Source organism: Aulostomus chinensis, chromosome 1 (genome assembly GCF_037954235.1).
Source record: "Aulostomus chinensis isolate RoL2024-O1b breed Wild chromosome 1, RoL_Achi_v1.0, whole genome shotgun sequence".
NCBI lineage: Eukaryota > Metazoa > Chordata > Actinopteri > Syngnathiformes > Aulostomidae > Aulostomus > Aulostomus chinensis.
In genome coordinates this window covers 40,318,419-40,338,064 of record NC_141320.1, presented here as the reverse complement: position 1 = coordinate 40,338,064, position 19,646 = coordinate 40,318,419, and the positions used below count along the sequence as shown (strand labels likewise).

Below are 19,646 nucleotides of genomic sequence, written 5' to 3'. Positions count from 1 at the left end.
CGCTGCGTTCAGGTTGCAGCCTCTCCTGGAGGCGTGGGTTCGAATCCCACTTCTGACAAAGGATTTTCTCCACATTCCTATGCATCCACAATGGTACATTCCAAACCCAGTTGAAGCTGCTCTCCACTGATGGGAGTGAGTGGTTGAACTGGCAGCAGAGGAGGCAAAGGAGCTTCCCTGTGACGGTCCAACATCGCCTGGTTTCCTCCAACATGGAGCAGCCACCAAACTCTAACTTCAATGTTGGATCAAAGTCTACTGAAGGAATGTGTTTTCTTTCAATTCACATTTTGTCCATTAACTTCATAATCAGAGACTCCATCTCATCACATGACTAAAGTCTGGGTTCTGTATTGGTGGTAAAATATCCTTCCATGCCCCTCACTAGTTTGCACACAGAAAAGCATATTTTACTGGTTTCAGATCTCTTAGCTTGTTCTCTCTCTTAAACCAGCTGAGGCAGCTTTCATTGTGTGATTTATTTTAAAATATAAATATGGAACAGAACCATTGGAATCAGATGTCAGGACATTTGAAGGAATGTCAATCTCCTGTTGAAATGTTGCAGTGTGCAGCTGAGGCTCTCTGGCAGTGGCACCAGGAGCCACAATGGCAGAACCTGGACCCTCCTGGAGGAGAACCACAGGTGAGGGCCTTCTTGGCTCCAGATTGATGGAAGTCAAGTGTCTGAGGCTGTTAGCAGCCATGAAGTTGATCTGGTTGGCACTGGTATTTGTTCTTGCTGCAGCTCAGGAGTGATTCAGGAGAAGAGTTTCAGAACAGCCAAGGTTGGGGACTGGAATTCTAAAATTTCCCCTGGAACCAGACAACCTTGGGAGGTAAAAGCTCCAATCATAGCCACTCAGATGCAGCAGCAGAAAGAAGCTGTCATCTACCCTGACAGTCAGAGCATCAAGTCAAGGAAACATCACCATCTTGTAGTTCCAAACCTCCACCTGTCAGATTCAGCTACTTCTGATTGTGGGACTTTAAATTTGAACACCATGGAATTTGGACAAGGAGTTTTCCTTCCAGTCCAAACATCATCGTCCAGCCTCCAACCAGAGGTCCATCAGTTATCATGGAGCCACAGGTGGAGTCTGGATTCTTTTCTAGAATGAGACGGCAATGACAGTCCTGCCAAGTGACATCACTGACATGACTGGATGACTTCAGTCACGTGACTGGATGACTTCAGTCACGTGACTGGATGACTTCAGTCACGTGACTGGATGACTTCAGTCACGTGACTGGATGACTTCAGTCACGTGACTGGATGACTTCAGTCACGTGACTGGATGACTTCAGTCACGTGACTGGATGACAGTGTAGATTCCAATGTAGAGGTTGGGGAAATAGTCTCTGAGAATCCAGCTTGAACCCACAGCCTCCTTGTTTTCCAAAAACCCAAACAGCGACCATCAGTCTCCCTCCAATCCTGTACTTGGGTAAACAACAAAAACAGAGTAAAAGTCTCTGGCAACATATTTGTTTCCTTTAGGGTTTCTTCATGTATGTGTGGTGTACCTGCTCTCCCAGAGGACTGCCATCTTTGTTCTGTGGGCTGACATGTTTTAGTGTCAGCACAGGTCATAGTGCTGAGACTGAACTCTCATTCTCCTCCAAGTATTATTTCCACCTCACACTCCTGCATATATTCAAGTGAACAGGGAACACAAATTTATGCTCAACTTCTCCTGTGTATTCATCCACAGTCACTAAACAACAACCAAACCAAACAAAAGAGGTTTGCTAGCATGGCGATCAGCTGTAGTTCACCATCTTATCCAGGTCACATGACTCAGGAGTAGCGTGGCCGTCTGGCAACCAAAGGTTGGCTGGTTTGATCCTCACTTTCTCCAGTGACCATGTCAAAGTGTCCTTGAGTAAGATACTGAACCCCTAAATACTTCTGATGAGTAGGTTGGCTCCTTGCATGGCAGCCTTCAGCATCAGTGTGTGAGTGTGTGAATGAGAGGACATTGTTCAGCTCCTTGAGTGCTGCTGAGGTAGAAAGGCTCTGTACAAACTGAGTCCTTTTACCATTTCTTTCCTGCTTCTAGCAGCGCTGTCGTCACTTCCTGTGACCGTGGAGGAAAGGGGTCCCCCTTCAGAATACGTTTGATATCATTGTTACTTCCTCTTCAACATGCCTTTAGCAGACCAACTCAGAGAGTAGCACAGTGAGGTAGTGTGGCCGAGCGGTCTAAGGTGCTGGATTAAGGTTCCAGTCTCTGAGGAGGCATGGGTTCAAATCCCACCACTGCCATCATGTCCCAGGTCACTGGAGAGGTGTGGCAGGTCTCTCACTGCCTCTCCTCTCTCTTCCACTGAGGTCTTCAAACCTGTGACCAAAAAAAGAACCCTCCTCTGAGTCCACAGACCTGAGCATCGCTGCTCTGACTACCAGGTTACCTCCTGGTGATCAGTGTGAAGTCATGGTGAGGTGGTCAGTTGTTTTATGACAGAGGCTTCATTGTGAATTAAATAATTTTAATTCTTTACTTGTAGTTTCATGCTGTTTCGATTGAAAAAGACCAGTTCCTGGAGAAGATCTTCTAGGGGTCCAGGTTAAAGCGGCGCCCCAGCTGGCACCAGGTGCTGACCCAGGTCCTGCATGGGAGATACTGTCAGTTCTGTTCTGCCCTGCTCACAACCACAGGCTGGTGTTGAGGCCTGCAGCAACCAGGGCCCCAGTCACCAAGAGTATAAAGGCTGGTCATTGTGGCAGTGGGAGGAGTCAAAATGAAGACAGACCAATGAGAGCAGGACGTTACTGGAGAAGTCAGAAGAACTTGACCATGTTTCCTACAGTACCCAGGAGGCCTGGTAGTTGTTGAAGGAAGCTCCAAAAGCAAAGAGCAGACAGCAGGACATCAAAAGAAAAGATCCAGACACTAAAACTACAAGTAGAAACAAGAAGAAATACTAAAAGCTTTGGAAAGATACTACAAGGTTGGATATACATTATTATATACACTACTATTCTCATTGACTCCTAAAGAGGGACAGGAAACATTAGAATGTGGATCAGATCAGCTGATTTCAGTGTTGAGTCCATCCCTCCATCCACTTTCTATTCTTATCCTTTAAGGGTCATGGAGGGGGGGGGGGCGATCCCAGGTGACATTGGGCAAGAGGCAGGGTCAGCAGATCTCCAGTCTCTGAGGAGGCGTGGGTTCAGGGTGAACCCTGGACAGGTCAGAATTCCTGATGATGTCATCAGGGCTTTGACAGTAGCTAGAATTCTGTCTTTGATGTCAGGAGGACATGAAAGAAACACAATTGAGGAAAGTAGAGGAGAACATTCAGCTTCATTAGAAACACTTGAACTGTTGAACAGTAGAATTTGTTAGATACAGTTTACAACACTGAGTGACAGGATTGAAGAGGGAAGAGTTTTCTACTTTAAATTTAATTCTAACTTTAAACTGGGCATGAACATTTTTAGTAGTTCAAATTCGAACATACAGAGGAAGTCATGACATTCCCTTTTTAAAAAAATAAAAAACATGTGAAGCTCCTCCCCCCAGCTCCAGATGGACAGACAGACATGAGAATGACAAGGAAGCAAAGAAGTGTTGTGCTCCTCTCCAGTGCTCTGGTGTTGTTGTGTTCTTCTCAGCTCCATCATGAAGACCTGCTGGCACTGGGCGCTGGTGGAAGTTTGCAGCTCTCACTGGAAAGTCCTGAGGCTCCTCCCACTCTGAAGCAGGCAGTTGCTCCCAGCCAGCCCACACTTTCACTCTCTGGTGTAGGAGTGAAGAACAAAATCAGAATCAAGAACCATCACTCTTTCATTGGGGCTCCTTTCTCCTTGTTCTGATCCAGAAACTCAACAGCTTCTATCATTGATTTGACAGGAAATGTTGATGACACACTGGGATTTTTGTTCTCCTGCTGTCACTGTCAAGTGCAGCTTAACATGAGAGGCAGCAGGATCATTCATGTGTTCATGTTTCCAGCAGACAAGGAGGGAACCTGGGAGGACTTCAGTGACTTTGATCACTGGTTCTCACTTCATCTTCTCAGTATAAAGTTCAAAGCGAGCTGGCCAGGAGTTGAACCTAGAATCTTCTGATCCATAGTCAGACGCGTTATCCATTGCACCACCAGCCCTGTGAAGAAGCTGCTGTGTTCATGTTTGCTTGCTTTTACAGAAAATCCCAACAAGGTGGTGGCATTTTCAGGGGACACAATGGTGCAGTGGTCAGCACTGTGGCCTCCCAGCAAGAAGGTTCAGCTCTCCTCCTATTTGGTTGCTAGGAACCTGAATCAGTCCTCAGTGGAGCCGTGCTGCTGAGGCTGAGTGAGGCTGAGTGAGGGACTGAGCAGGAGCCAGCAGGTCCAAGCAGGTTCAGGCAAACTCCCCTCAGTCCACCAACATCAAAGCAGAGGAACAGAGTTCATCTAACAAAATGATTCATGTCATCTCCTCTTGGAATGTTCTGGAACTACAAGTACACTTAAAATGGCCGACTTATGACCACAGAAGGAACTTTGAAGTAGATTTGATTTATTTAAGTCAGTGACAGTCATTTTTGTTCATTTTTTGTTCTTGTCTTGCCACTGTGAGACAGTCGCTAGAAAACTGACCAACAATAATTTCATGTGGCATGCAATTGGCATGCAACCAGGTTTATTTTGCTCCTTTCTTTGAGCAGAGGATGGTTTTGATCCATCAACCTCTGGTTCTGGTCCCAGCTCTCTTCCTCTGCTCCTCTCTGCTCTACCATTTATTGAACAGGTCTTGATTTAGGAGAGCAGGATTGAGACAAGAACAGGAATGTGAGTGTTGAAGGTTCACAATTTGGCTCTGAAGCCTCAGCAGGTAAAGATTAATCTCTTATTTCAGAGGTGATTTGAAGAATCCATTGTTGCTGAACTGTTGATGCTTCAGTTTCTGGACGTTCACTGGTGGAATGTTTGAGGGTCAGAGGTGAAAAGAGGACAAGTGCACCTGTTGTGTGTGATGGGGCACCAGCATGGAGGAAGTTGTCAAACATTTCCAGCTAAGCAGCAGGAAACTTCATGTAAAGAATTAAAATGATTTAATTCAGTGTTTAACTCCCAGGCCTTTGGAATAAAAAACACCAGAAACAACTGACCACCTCACCATGACTTCACCCTGATAACCAGGAGGTAACCTGGTAGTCAGAGCAGCGGTGCTCAGGTCTGTGGACTCAGAGGAGGGTTCTTCTTCTGGTCCTGGGTTTGAAGACATCAGCAGCCTTGTTTGAGTCAACTGGGATGTTCCTCTCAACAGACAGCAGCATTAAATCAGAGAGCCTGTCTGCTCCATGGCTCCTCCTGAGCTGGTCCTGGATCAGCTTCAGTTTGGAGAGTCACTGTTACACTGAAGCAGAGGTCACTGGCAGTGCTGCATATACTGGGAGGAGCCTGTGGCTCTGGGTACACTGTGCCCATGTTGTTGGCTTGAAGGCAGCTCAGCGTTACTGCACATTGTTGAGTGACAAAAACAGCCAACACCTCCAGCACAGAGAGCTGGTGAGCACAGAGACAGCAGCTCCTCTCCCAGTCATGGGAGCTTCAGGGACTCTCATCAGCCTCGTTCTCCCATCGACCTGCACAACAACACAACAAACAAAGACCATCCTTGATGTGTCTGCATAGAATGCATTTGTGTTGTGGACCCACATCCACCAAGAGTGCAACAGCGTCCTCCTCAGCAGCCCTGCCTCAACACCAACCAGAACAGCCACAGCCACAACCCCACTCAGGATCTGGTTCCAGAAGAAAGAGGTGTCAGGACTGCCCAAGCAGTCAGGACAGCAGGACAAATGGATTGTGCTTCAACTGCAGGAAACATCTCTGCAGAGAACAAACAGAAGTGTCACACATGCATCTAAACACACAATCAATCAATATTTCCATGGATAAGGAAGCCTAACAAGGTCACCAAGAGATGGAAACAACTTGGAGGATAGAAAATTGTTTTAGTTTATTTGACAGCTGATTGAAGACGTGGGTCAAAACTGACCGTTACCATAGAGATGGGAACAGAAAGCTGACACAAGAGGAAGGTTCCAGCTCTGAAAAAGGAGTTTGATCAAAATCTTGAACTGCCAGTAGAAATATCCTTTTGTATGTTGACCTTTGTTGACAGAAGTCACTTTAGCTTGGCAGTGAAAAGAACGGCTGCTAGCTTGACAAAGAACTGCACAAACCAGGTTCAAGCTGGACTTTGGACCCTGGTATCTGCAACGACTCCATCAACTCCTAATCTAGCAGCTCTGCTGGGTCCAACTATTTTACAGAACATTTGACAGACCTGTGGAGAAGTGAGGACAGACATGAGTTGATCACATGATCCACTGAAGCACCATTTTACCTGCCACTGAGGTCACCAACATGAGCTGGAGTTGGGACTCTTGAACTGAACCTGGTATCACAGCGACACCTACTGCTGCAAAATGGAACAGCAACATTGAACCAAGTACAGGATTGGAGGGAGACTGATGGTCGCTGTTTGGGTTTTTGAAGAACAAAGAGGGCGTGGCTTCAAGCTGGATTCTCAGAGACTATTTCCCCAACCTCTACATTGGAATCTACACTGTCATCCAGTCATGTGACTGAAGTCATCAGTCATGTCAGTGATGTCACTCTGCAGGACTGTCACTGCCATCACATTATAGAAAAGAATCCAGACTCCTCATTTCTGGGGCAGTTTTGGTCTTTAAAGACTTGACAGTTCCAGGAGATTTAGTCTGGCTCAAGATCTTCAGATCAACCCAGGACAGAAGGCTATGACTCCATTGGATTGTATCGTTGGAGCATTCAGAGATCTGGTGGATCTCAGTAGGAGCTGTATTTATCCACTGAATGATCCTGGTCAATGTGATCCTGCTCCTCCATCTCTCAGGCTGACAGAGCAGGAGGACCTGACTGAGAAGAAAGCTGCCCTTGAGCAGCTTCAGTCTCTGTGTGACAACACACAGGCAGAAAACCTGAATTTGAGGGAACAAGTTTCTACTCTTGAACGTGAGAATAAAAGAGCAATCCAGGAGCTACAGAACCTCACTGCTGTGGTGGCCAACCTCCAAACGGTCCAGGACAAGAACCAGACTCAGATAGAAGATCTGAACGCAACAGTCCACAGTCTTCAGTGTGAGGGGAGGAAGGTTGATGGAGAGAACAATGAGCTCAGAAAAGAGCTGACCCAGGTTCAGTCTCTGAGGGAGAGTGAACAGGTGGAGATGAAATGTCTTGAGGAAGACCTGACTGAGAAGAAAAGTGCACTTGATCAGCTTCAGTCTCTGTGTGACAAGAGATGGACAGAAAACCAGAATTTGTGGGGACAGGTTTCTAGTCTTGGACAAGAGAAGATCATTGCATATCAGCTGGTAGAGAACATGTCTGCCATGGTGGGCAACCTTGAATCTGTGAGGGAGGAGAACCAGACTCAGATCAGAGACCTGAACACACAAGTCCACAATCTTCAGCTTCAGGTGAAGATGGTTTACAAGGAGAAGTGTGACCTCAAGTGTGAGCTCAACTCCATCCAGGCAGAGAAGAACAAAATGAGAGAAGAACTCACTGAGAAGAAGACGACTCTTGAACAGCTGAGGTCCCAGAGTGAGGAGAGAGAGGCAGAAAATGGATGTTTGAGGAGACGAGTTTCTACTGCATCTCAGGAGACAGAGACCTTCACTGCTGAGTTGGCCCACCTTGAATCAAGGAAGGACCAGGACCCCACAAAGACTGGCAGTCTGAACGGTGAAGTTCAGAGTCTTCTATGTGCAGTGAGAACACAAAAGAAGAAAAGGAGCAGTGCTCAGAGGGAAATCCTGGGAAATCTTCATGATTTAAAAAACTGTTTGAAAGAGGAAAATCATGACCTTCAAGTGAAGGTCCAGCAAACTTCTGAAGAGCAAGCAGACTCTCCCCTACATCCAGCCAGAGAAGAGCAAACAGACTCTCCCCTACGTCCAGCCAGAGAAGAGCAAGCAGACTCTCCCCTACGTCCAGCCAGAGAAGAGCAAGCAGACTCTCCCCTACGTCCAGCCAGAGAAGAGCAAACAGACTCTCCCCTACGTCCAGCCAGAGAAGAGCAAGCAGACGCTCTCACATGTTCTTCTGCAGAGGAGCGACGGGATTCTGCTGCATGTCCTGTGACTGAAGAGCAGAATGATGGGGGCACCCTGGAGACTGGACCTGCTAGGGGTCAAACCAGAGGTCTACTGAGCCGTGTGACATCTGGTGTTGAAGATGCTCTGTTCATGTTCATAGTTTTTTCTTTGTGTGCTTTTCCTCAACTCTGTTTTCTTTGTTTGTTATATATGATGATACCTTGATCACCACAGCAGTTGATCCCAGCTTGATTAGCTGAGTGCTTTGCAGTCTAAAGCACTTCAGTGACACCTGTGGGGTACCTTATCCTCCCTGACCACAGGGATTCAGCCTCACTGAAGGAGAGGGAACCTTCCAGGTTGCAGCTTCTAGACTCTGGAACGCTCTCCCACTGGACATGAGGACGCTGTGGACACCTTTAGAAAGACGCTAAAGACCCATTTGTTTTGTAATATTATTGTTCATGGAATCGTCCCTCTGTACCTGCCCACACAGGTCAAGAGGTCAAATGATTCCCTGTTTAAAACAGCTCTTCCATCACATGGATGTGCATCCCAACAGTCAGAGCTCACAGACGCTCCTATTCCCTCCAGTGTGAGGCACTACGAGTGACTGATGAGGGTCAGGGGGGGTCAGGCTAGTCCAGATAGTGGGTCTGTATGAGGATGTTAGGGAGGGATAAGGTAGTGGCAGAGTTCAGGCTGTAGCTGTGCTCCAACAGTTGAGACAGGGCAGGACAAAAAATGACCTCCTGATGGCGTTAGGAGTGATTCTTACAAGAACCAATCAATAAAAGTGGGTGGTGACCTGCTCATGTGACGCTTGTGTTGATGATTACTGGGTCTCCTCCATGCTCATTTATCATGAATGAATCCCTCTGAGTAAAACACCTGATGACTCCTGAGTTGTTTCACAAAATGTGTGTGTGTGTGTGTGCGCGTGTGTGTGTGTGTGGGCAATATGTGTTATGGTTGTTATGTAGTTTAAGGTTATTATCTCTGTTTCTTGTGTCTTTGTCTTTGTCATCCTCCCCTTCGTCCGTCCTGGATTTTTGACCTTGGTTGCAGGAAGCCTGTGACCTCAACTCCTTTTTCTGTGTTGCTGAACGTAGAGCCTTGCTTCATTGTGTTAGCTAAAGTGTGATCCTCCCTGCTGTTTCCTTATTTCGTTGACTAATTACCCACCAAAAATTAATACCTAATTGCTTTATTTGGCTGAAGTTTAAAAGACCATCATTCTGGTAGCAACAGTCTTTCTGCCTTGTAAACACGCTAAGCTAACGATGGCTTCTCCCTCTTGTTCTCCTCTCTCCTGCTCAGGGTGCCACATGTTTTCTTCCTCTTCTGCCTCCTTTAGTGATACTGATAAGTGTGTTAAATGTAGTTTTTTTGTTGTGTTGGAGGTGAGGCTTAGCGATGTTGAATTGGACCTGCAGCGACTCTGCACCAAAGCTGCGAGAGCTAGCCAGCCCTCATTAGCTGGTGCAGACCACCTTAGCTTAGCTCCTAGCTTAGGTCCAACTTGCGCTCCCCCAGCAGCTCCCAAGCATCTGGGAGAGCGCCAAGAAAAGTTGGGCCTAAGCTAGGATGTGCTTGCTCATGAAGAATTGTTGGGTGTAAATTCATTTAAGGAGTGTTGAACTGGACCTGTTCTACTTGAAAAGTGTAACTTTTGTTATTTGTTGCTTTACAGGGTGATGACTTGACTTCATTGCAGCTTTGACCTGAGCAGGTGTTCATTCACATCTCAGTAACAGGGGACACTTTATCACAGCAGTGGACAAACATCAGCATTCATTACCCAGCAGCTCCTCTGATCAACAGAACAAGTTAAAGTATTCTGAGAATGAGGGCATTGATCCCTCTACCTCTCACATGCTAAGTGAGCGCTCTACCATTTGAGCTAATTCCCCTGCTCAGGAGCATAGTAGATAATGGAGGTTGACCTTCATCATGGTTGAATGAGCGTCACCAGTTGAAGCTTCTCTGGTTGACCAATGTAATGGAGACCAAGGGTTCCATGACATCAATGATTAATTGAAGGTAGCATTTGTCTTGGTATTAACAGTTTATGTAAATTAGAGGCACACACACATGTTACATGTACCGTAAATGACCAATTTGTAGCCCGGGCGTTGAAAAGAGACCAGGGGCCCGTTTCACAAAGCAGGTTTAGAGTGCTGCTCAGTAAAGTTGCCATGACTTGAGATTCTCTTCCTGCTGGGTCCATTTCAACTATCTTATCCTTCCTATCACTGGAGATAAAGTAGCAGTCAGGGCTGTAGGGTAGGGTTTTCTATGGAGTTTTTCCTCAGTCGATGTGAGGGTCTAAGGGCAGAGGATGTTGTTATGATGCCATGTGAAGCCCTTTGAGACAAACTGTTGGTGAAAACGGGCTCTACAAATAAAATTGCCTTGCCTTGCCTTGCCTTGTACTTGATTAGTACTGCATATAGTACACATCAGTCACTGCCATTACACAGTGGAATGGTAGTTGAAGTACTGTTTAGCAGCAAGCTGAAAACTGTTGTGGTCTTTGACAGTTCTCTTGTTTCTGAATGAAAATCCTGTGAAGGAGAATCATGGAGACATCCTAAAAATGGCTGAGGTCTCTGAGCTGCAGCAGGTCTGAGCTGCTTTTGATGCCCAGATGATGAGGAGGCAGTGAATGGTGGGTTTGGTGGAGCTGGAAAAAGGCTGCAGGTGGGGAGGGGTCTGCTGGTGTCAGGACTTCCTCTCCAGGTCTGAGGGCTCCCCCCTGCAGTTCCAACAAACACCACAACAGTCCTGGAACCCCTGCAGATGGTGGAGGACCATGATGACCCCGATGCACCATCAGGCCATCAAAAACCAGTCCTGATGGTCAAAAAGGTCCCTCCACTCATCCAGGCTCAACTCTAGAAGAAGCTTCTGGAACAGATGAGCAAACACACTCAAATATAAATCCTGATGTAAACACACTGGCAGACCAACGTTTACCACAATGTTGATTTTTACAATTTCCTTCAATGTTTGAAAAACATCAAAGTGGACAGAAGCCCAGATGGTCCAAACCTGTTTCCTGTCTCCTGCCATTGTGGAGAGCCTCTGTTCTGTCCTGCTGCTGTCCAGTTGTCTCTACTGAGCTCCTCTGCTGGTTCCACCTTGAAGAGGGTCTGAGCTAAAACTGAACCTTGGGGAACTTCAACCTTTGATCTCAGAGTTTTGTGTTTGATCTTAGAAGTCTTTGTTCTCTCAATGTCAAGTGTTTTATTCTTTTTGCTGTTTTCCCCACACTTGAAGGAGAGTTGTACCAATCAAGAACATCAGGCAGGAATGCACTCCAAACCAAACTGCTTTTTCTCGTTTTTATTTTTTCTTCATTTTTTCATCCACACCTACTGATCTTGGATCTGCTGCCCGTTCCTGCCTGGTAAAAGAAGGAACCAGCATCTGGTTCTCCAGGCTGAATGAACTCCAGGACGTTGGCCAGCTGGCACCAGGCGCTGACCCAGGTCCTGCATGGGAGATACTGTCAGTTCTGTTCTGCCCTGCTCACAACCACAGGCTGGTGTTGAGGCCTGCAGCAACCAGGGCCCCAGTCACCAAGAGTATAAAGGCTGGACATTGTGGCAGTGGGAGGAGTCAAAATGAAGACAGACCAATGTGAGCAGGACGTTCCTGGAGAAGTCAGAAGAACTTGACCATGTTTCCTACAGTACCCAGGAGGCCTGGTAGTTGTTGAAGGAAGCTCCAAAAGCAAAGAGCAGACAGCAGGACATCAAAAGAAAAGATCCAGACATAATCCTCCTGTGAGTCCACAGACCTGAGCACCGCTGCTCTGACTACCAGGTTACCTCCTGGTTATCAGGGTGAAGTCAATAAAATAATTAATAATAATAATAAAAGAAGAAATAAATAATACTAAATCAAGGCCTATTTAATAAATGGTGGTGCAGAGGAAGCATGCTGGGACCAGAACCCAGAGGTTGATGGATCAAAACTGTCCTCTGGTAAAAGAAAGTAGTTTTTTTTTTAAAATGTGAATCTGTTAAAAAGAGGTGGAAATCAGAATTCAAACCATTGAGAGAGTTAATAACATTCTACTTTTCCACTGAAGCAAAAGCAGACTTCAGAAGGTTTTAGTGATTCAACATAGCAGCTAAGTTTCCATTTCTATGCTGATTGTCTGCAATGGTTCGTGGGGGTGGAGCCTATCACAGCTGACATCAGGTGAGGAGGGGGTTCACCCTTGATGGGTCGCCAGTCCATCCCAGGACCAACACACACAGACAGACAACCATTCACACTCACAGTCATTTAGAGTGTCCAGGTAACCACTACCCTCTTGAAGTCTTTGGACTGTGGGAGGAAGCTGGAGTACCAGAGAGAACCCACACAGAGACAGGGAAAACCTGCAGGAGGGGTGGAGATTGATGAGTCCTGGAGACGTTCAATAATGTCCACAACTTTGGCACCAGGAAGACAGCAGGTGATGGCACCTGGGAGTTCAACAGACCTGATGATTGAACCACCAATCACAAGGATTTCAGCCTCCATTGTAAACAGAGAGTTTAGATGAGAGAGAACCTGCTGTCAGCCTCACCAGTCAGGGCAGTGGCAGAGGCAGCAGAGTTGAATGAAGCAGGACCACCTGGCAGGTCTCAGCTGGAGGTGATGACATCACTGGCCTCAGTCCTCACCAGTGCTCTGCCTAGCAACAGGGACGATGGGGAGAAACCAGTAGAAGCGCTCTGAGAGTTGGAGACAGCAGGAGAGAGACCACGACAGAGTCACCCATGGGAAACTGTTGGATCCACTCAGGACAGGCTGCTCCAGAGAGGTGGAGGCACCTGTACAGGGTGCTGGCACAGGTCTGGAAAGTCTTAAAAAAATGTGTGTGAAAGTATGGAAAACTTTTCTCTGGTAGGAGAATTTTAGAGGCACTCAAAGGCACATAATCTTGTCATTGCACATAATCTTGTGGAATCTCTTTCAATACTCCAGTGGTGTTTAAGTGGTGACAATATGGGTTAGTGACTGGGAGGGTGTGTGTGTGTGTGTGTGTGTGTGTGTGTGTGTGTGTGTGTGTGTGTGTGTGTCTGTGTGTCTGTGTTTGTTTGTGTGTTTATATGCAAATCTTTCCATGGAACAACGTTTTTTATTTGAAGCAAGAGCCTCCAGATCAAAGTCAGAATTGATGATGATGTCATCAGGGGGCTTTTATTGTTTATTTATTTGTACCTAGAATTCTGTCTTTGATCTCAGGAGGACATGAAAGAAACTCAACTTTAAAAAGTATATGAGAGCATTCAGCTTGGTTAGAAAACATTTTGACTGTTGAACAGTAGAGTTTGTTAGAAACAGTTTACAACGCTTTGAATTAAATTGAAGATACAAAAACCTTCCACACTTAAATCCTGTCTCTAACTTCAAACTGGGGATGAACATTTTTATAAGCAATCTGTCTCTATGTGTTGGCCCTGCCATGGACTGGTGACCTGTCCAGGATAAACCCCGCCCCTCACCTGAAGGCTGCTGGGATAGGCTCCACCCCCCACGAACCATTGCAGATCATCAATAGCCAAAGCTACTAAGGAGGATTACAGTTTGTCCTTGCAGGAGTCAGTGACTTAATAGAGTCTAACAAAGGGTTGGACCTGAATGAGACAGTCATCCCACAACATGGGGCCATGGCAGAGTGAACCAGGAACACTACAATGGGGGTGAGAGTGGAGCCATGATGGATTCACAGTTCATCACCTCCACCATCATGTGGACCACCTGATCACCTCTCCCTCAACCTCTAAATAACTCATTCCCTGACCGGGAATCGAACCCAGGCTGCGGCGGTGAGAGCGCCGAATCCTAGCCACTAGACCATCAGGGACCACACTGAGCTCTCCAACAACAGAGACTATAGACAATGACTCAAGAACACAGGACTCTGTGGTCTCAGCTTGAGATGCAGAGGGTCCACCAAGACCACCAGACACCTCATCCTCCTAAAGACAGTCCACCCCCAGGATCCTGCCCCCCTCTGCTCCAACTCAGCCCTCCATTCATAACGTGACTTTCGCTACGTCCGAACTGCCAAGTACCAACATACGTCCTCCTGCTACGACCTAAACATGGCGGCACCACTCAGACACCCGAGAAGATTGGTGGTGAAGCACGACCTCTGCTGGCAGAGCACAGATACCGCAATTAGGTAGACAGCACCAACGAAAGCCCCACCTGCTGGCCTGACTGTGGTACTGCACTCCACTCTGAACACACCCTTCACTCATTCTCTATTATTAAGCACGTTAACGCACCTGTACAGGTGTGTTCACATTATATACATATTATATATTTATGCTTGGCCGTTTTTGATGAACTTGGGCGGTACTCTGGCGCAGGGATGAGGTCATGGAGCTGATCTGGGAGCAGTCCTGATGTTAAATGCTGTGATGAAGGACAGAGTGGTGGCAAAATGGGTCAAATTTAAATTGTCAACAGTTCAACGTTGTTGGCAGGACTCCAACCTGAGCAGGGAGACCCCAATGGATTTCTAGTCCATCGCCTTCACCACTCGGCCACAACGACCACATTCACACACATTTGTAGGAGACTGAAATTAGACAATGAAAGTTCATGTCAGCACAGTCAAATATTTTTTGTCCTCTCTCAAAGACAAACTATTTGTGTGTGTGTGTGTGTGTCAGTGTTGTGACTGAGCGGTGAAGAAGACGACCTTCTGACTCCATTTTCTTTGTTGCTCTTCTATCAGTTCCTCAGTTTCTCTCATCAAGTGAAGCAGCTTTGACAGGTTTACTTCTCTGTGTGTTCACAACTTTGGTCTTTAAACTCCTGACAAACTCACCACGTCACACATTTGGTGAATTAAAGCAACAAATAATAACATCATGATGATTCAGGTTAGGGGGGCACGGCCTGGAGGCAGAGTGGCCGTCTAGCAGAGTTGCTGGTTCAGTTCTCACTTCAGCTGGTGACCATGTTGAAGTGTCCTTGAGCAAGACACTGAGCCCCTCATTGCTCCTGATGACCAGCATCCAAGACCAACAAGCTTCTGATTGGCTCTGATTCTCTGAGCCAAAGTCCAACACAGGAAACAGAAACTCTTGAGGTTGTCTCACATTTTTTAAAGAAACTCAGCACAGGACAGTGATAGGAGGCTTGTTTCCTTGATGTGGGCTTCACCTCCACTGTTGTCCACATTTAAATGCTGGCTGATGCTGGTCCCCTGTTGAAACCTGGACCAGACCAGGGACCTTTAGACCTTCAGTCTAACGCTGTTCCAGCATTGGATGAAAGAGACTGGTGCTCTCATCTTCTTCAACATTGACTTGTTCTACCAGGACAAGAGAATCTGAGCTTGGATGTCATTTAGCAGTCAAAGGCTTGTTAAACTGGTCAACATCAGCTGGTGTTCACTCTGATGATGTAGCGATGGTCTGGATTCTTCCTTCTGGAGCACCAAGCTGCTGGGAAGAAGCCTGATGATGTCAGAGTTGTGTTCAGTGGCTCCTGCTGAGTCCATTTCTGACAAATGGGCTCCAAAGAGTTCAGCTGTTTCAAAGGCTAAGAGAAAGCAGCACATCATGGTGGTCAGGAGACGAGGTGGCTGAGTGGTTAAGGTGATGGACTGCTGATCCATTGAGCTCTGCAGGCGTGGGTTCCAATCCCATCCTCGTCGTAGGAGACTTTGGTTTCTGCTCCTAGATTCTGGAACGACTCTGAACTGTGAGGCTTTCCAAGAGGAGATCCTGCAGCACCAGAGAGCTTTAAAGGTTCGTTCCACCAAAATACTTTCTAATTTATAGTTTTAAAGGTTCGTTCCACCAAAATACTTTCTAATTTATAGTTTTAAAGGTTCATTCCACCAAAATACTTTCTAATTTATAGTTTTAAAGGTTCATTCCACCAAAATACTGCTTCCTGTCCAACTTCTCAGTTTTAAAGGTTCCTTCAGTTGAGGGCTCCTGGTTCTGTGTGAGGGGTTGAGGGTCGATATGGGATGATGAGGAAGATTTCATGTCACGATGGTCCTGCTAAAGTAACTGAGAGTCATGAAATCAAACAATGTCACCAAAATATGCTTGAACTCTTAAAATGGCAATAAAATCTACTGGAATCATTTTACCACAAACACTTTTATTGTGATTTTGTGAGCATCATTTTTCAAACATTATAACATAAACTTTAAAAGGGTCCATTCACTAACACTCTTACTTGAAGGTAGTCACTGATATCAGTAAACAGCTGATAAAGATTTGTGTTCATGTTTTAATTCTCTACTCTGACCTGTGCTGAGACACTGGACCAGAGAGGAAGACCTGCTCAGCCTCCTGCATGGACCAGTTCTGCAGCTCAGTGATGACGACGAGGGATTCAGCATTGAGTTCATTTTAAACTTTTTGGAGGAAACACCTGTAAATTAACCAGCAGTTACTGGTGATGCTTCACAGTTTCCAAGCTCAAACGGCCTCCTGCTTGTTGGACTCACAATTTCCAAAAATTGTAGACATCAAAAGTCAAATCATGTTTTTGTTTGGTTTTGTGTTGTTTTGTTTTTTACTGGAGGAAAACTTCAAATTGTGATGATGTGTCTGACTTAGAAACTGAACCCCCAAAAATCAAAAAGTCTCCTTCTTCTGTGCCGTGATCTCAGAGCTGATCATGATTGATCTCATCAATAATCCTTGGCAGCCGACCAGTCACACACAGCCCCCCCCCCCCCACACACACACACACTGAGACATGCAGCAGCTCACAGTAACTGCCTCCGTCACACAGCTGATAGACTCCTTTCTATAACAAGATAAGCAGTAGAAAATGGATGGAAGTGATGATGAACTGATGAACAGGTGATTTGTCCAAAAGTCAACATCAGATTCATTTCCCATCTGTGGAAGCAGTTTCATCTTGAGGTTCCAGGTAAGACCAGCCAGCTGTGGGCTGACACACATCTCTTCAGGAGCACTTCTATGCTCCAAACTTGCCAGGTTGAATTGTGTCTGTATTCTGAGGGCAGCAGGAGGACGGAGGAGTGAGGACACACACATTTGGACCTGAGAGCAGCTGTGTGTGTGATTTCCCCTCCAAAGATAAAACCAGCTCCTTCACGCTGGCTATGAAGGCTCACAGTCACACTGACCCTGCTACAAATACTTTGATATGCAACAGACTGGTTTCTCTTCTGGTAGTTTGTTATCAACTTTTGTCACATTTATGGATCACTTGAGCTGATAAGATGAAGGCTCCAAAGGACCAGCTGGAGATGCCGGGGATTGAACCCGGGGCCTCATACATGCAAAGCATGCGCTCTACCACTGAGCTACATCCCCTCTGGTAGAGACACTGTTTAACTGATGCACCAACACAAATGTAGAAACAACATTTTTTAATTATTATTCTTAATTTTAGGGATAAAAAGGAAGTCAGCCTGTGATCTCAAAGGCTCTGTGATCTCAGTAGTTTCACTGTGATGTCAGCCCACACAACCTTAGACCACAGAGGCAAGTCAGGCTCCAGGAAGCTGAGGCTGCTCCGTTCTCAGTCCACTCCACAGTAAAGGTTTCCCTCTCAGAAGCTTTCCAATCCAGCCCAGATCCTCTCTGACTAGCAGGAGTCTTTGACCAGGAAATGAGAATTATATTGAACGTCTGCTCATCCTCAGAATGAAGTAAAGTATTTGTGTTCCTAAAATAATCTTCAGATGCTAAGATCAATTATGAACATTGATTGACAGCTCTAAACTGACCCAACTGAAGTTTAGCTTGAGCTTTTTAATTTGTTACAAAAGGAAGTATTGGTACAAGTAAAGGCAGGCGAACTTTCCACAAATATTCAGAATTAACTTTGACAACCAAAACATGAACCAAGACGACAAAATAGTGAACATGAAAAAGGAACCAGTCCCACCTTCTTGTGTGTTCCTGCTGAAGTAAATGTTTATGAAGATTTGTTGTGTTCTTTTTCCAAAGGTCCAGCCAGCATTGCAGGTCTCAGGAGGAGGAGCCACTTCAGCAGGATCTGTGGGACAAATCCCCCCACAGTGAGACCTGTCCAGCTCCCTGCAGCTCTGCAAGTGTTACCAACTCTTCATTCCAGCTGTTTGGTTGAATCCCATTTTTTCACCTTTGAACCTTTTGAACACTGATGAGGAGGTGAGGCTGGAGGCAAAACCACAACCTCACGTCATCTCACAGGATGAACCAAAATGCCAGACACTTCCTGTCACTGCTCCAGCACCACCTGTCTCCCCTCCATGTCTTTACCATCTGTGCAGCTTCCTGCTGTCCCTGGACCCTCACAGGTGATCGCTCCACCTGGAGCCTCACAGATGGGTTCTAACCTCCCAATACCTGCAGCCCAGCCTCGACCCACTCAGACACAGTCACCCGTTCAAGCTGGGCCTGGTACCACACTCCAGTACAGACAGAGAGAAAGAAGACACACGGGATCCTTTGAAGAAAATGTAATAAAGACAGGAAGCCCCCATCACATTGTCAGTGTTTCAGTGACTGGCATTGGTAAGAGACTGAGACAAAGTCAGTTATGAATGGAGGGCTGAGTTGGAGTAGAGGGGAGCAGGATCCTGGGGGTGGACTGTCTTTAGGGGGCTGAGGTGTCTGGTGGTCTTGGTGGACCCTCTGCATCTCAAGCTGAGACAACAGAGTCCTGTGTTCTTGAGTCATTGTGTATAGTCTCTGTTGTTGGAAAGCTCAATGTGGTCCCTGATGGTCTAGTGGCTAGGATTTGGCGCTTTCACCGCCGCGGCCCGGGTTCGATTCCCGGTCAGGGAATGAGTTATTTAGAGGTTGAGGGAGAGATGATCAGGTGGTCCACATGATGGTGGAGGTGATGAACTGTGAGTCCATCATGGCTCCACTCTCACCCCCATTGTAGTGTTCTTGGTTCACTCTGCCATGGCCCCATGTTGAAGGGTGACTGTCTCATTCAGGTTCAACCCTTTGTTTGACTCTATTAAGTCACTGACTCCTGCAAGGACAAACTGTAATCCTCCTTAGTAGCTTTGGTTCCTTGCAGCACAGAAAGTCTGTTCACTGATGTAGGAACTGGAAAACTTAGAGCTCCGTTCCTTCGTTCCTTCCTACACTGAGCAGAACAAACACAGAACAGAGAGCAGTTCCTCCTACAGTTCTCAGAAAGTCTGAGGGCACCAAAGAAAGGAGGGAAATGCAATCAATGTTGAATTATTTTACATTTCTTATATTTGATCAAAGATAGAACTTAATAAGCATCCATCAACCTGCAGGACAAACTCCTTCACTGTGTGGGAGGTTCAGAGTCCCTGGTTTGATTGCAGCTTTGACCTGAGCAGGTGTTCATCCTCATCTCAGTAACAGGGGGACACTTTATCACAGCAGTGGACAAACATCAGCATTCATCACCCAGCAGCTCCTCTGATCAACAGAACAAGCTGAAGTATTCTGAGAAGGAGGGCATGGATCCCTCTACCTCTCACATGCTAAGCTAGCACTCTACCATTGGAGCTAAGTCCCTGCTAATGAGCAGCAGATGGTGGAGGTTGACCTTCATGCAGGGTTG

The 19,646-nt window shown here is 46.4% G+C and overlaps 3 non-coding genes across 3 annotated transcripts; 1 reads left to right on the top strand and 2 right to left on the bottom strand.

Annotated features, from left to right (window-relative positions):
* Positions 1-4,046: 4,046 nt before the first annotated feature.
* Positions 4,047-4,119, bottom strand: trnah-aug (transfer RNA histidin (anticodon AUG)). The gene has a single exon. It is a non-coding gene; the product is annotated as a tRNA-His (tRNA).
* Positions 4,120-17,347: 13,228 nt separating this feature from the next.
* On the bottom strand, positions 17,348-17,419 carry trnaa-ugc (transfer RNA alanine (anticodon UGC)). Its single transcript has one exon. It is a non-coding gene; the product is annotated as a tRNA-Ala (tRNA).
* Positions 17,420-18,808: 1,389 nt separating this feature from the next.
* On the top strand, positions 18,809-18,880 carry trnae-uuc (transfer RNA glutamic acid (anticodon UUC)). Its single transcript has one exon. It is a non-coding gene; the product is annotated as a tRNA-Glu (tRNA).
* Positions 18,881-19,646: the final 766 nt, after the last annotated feature.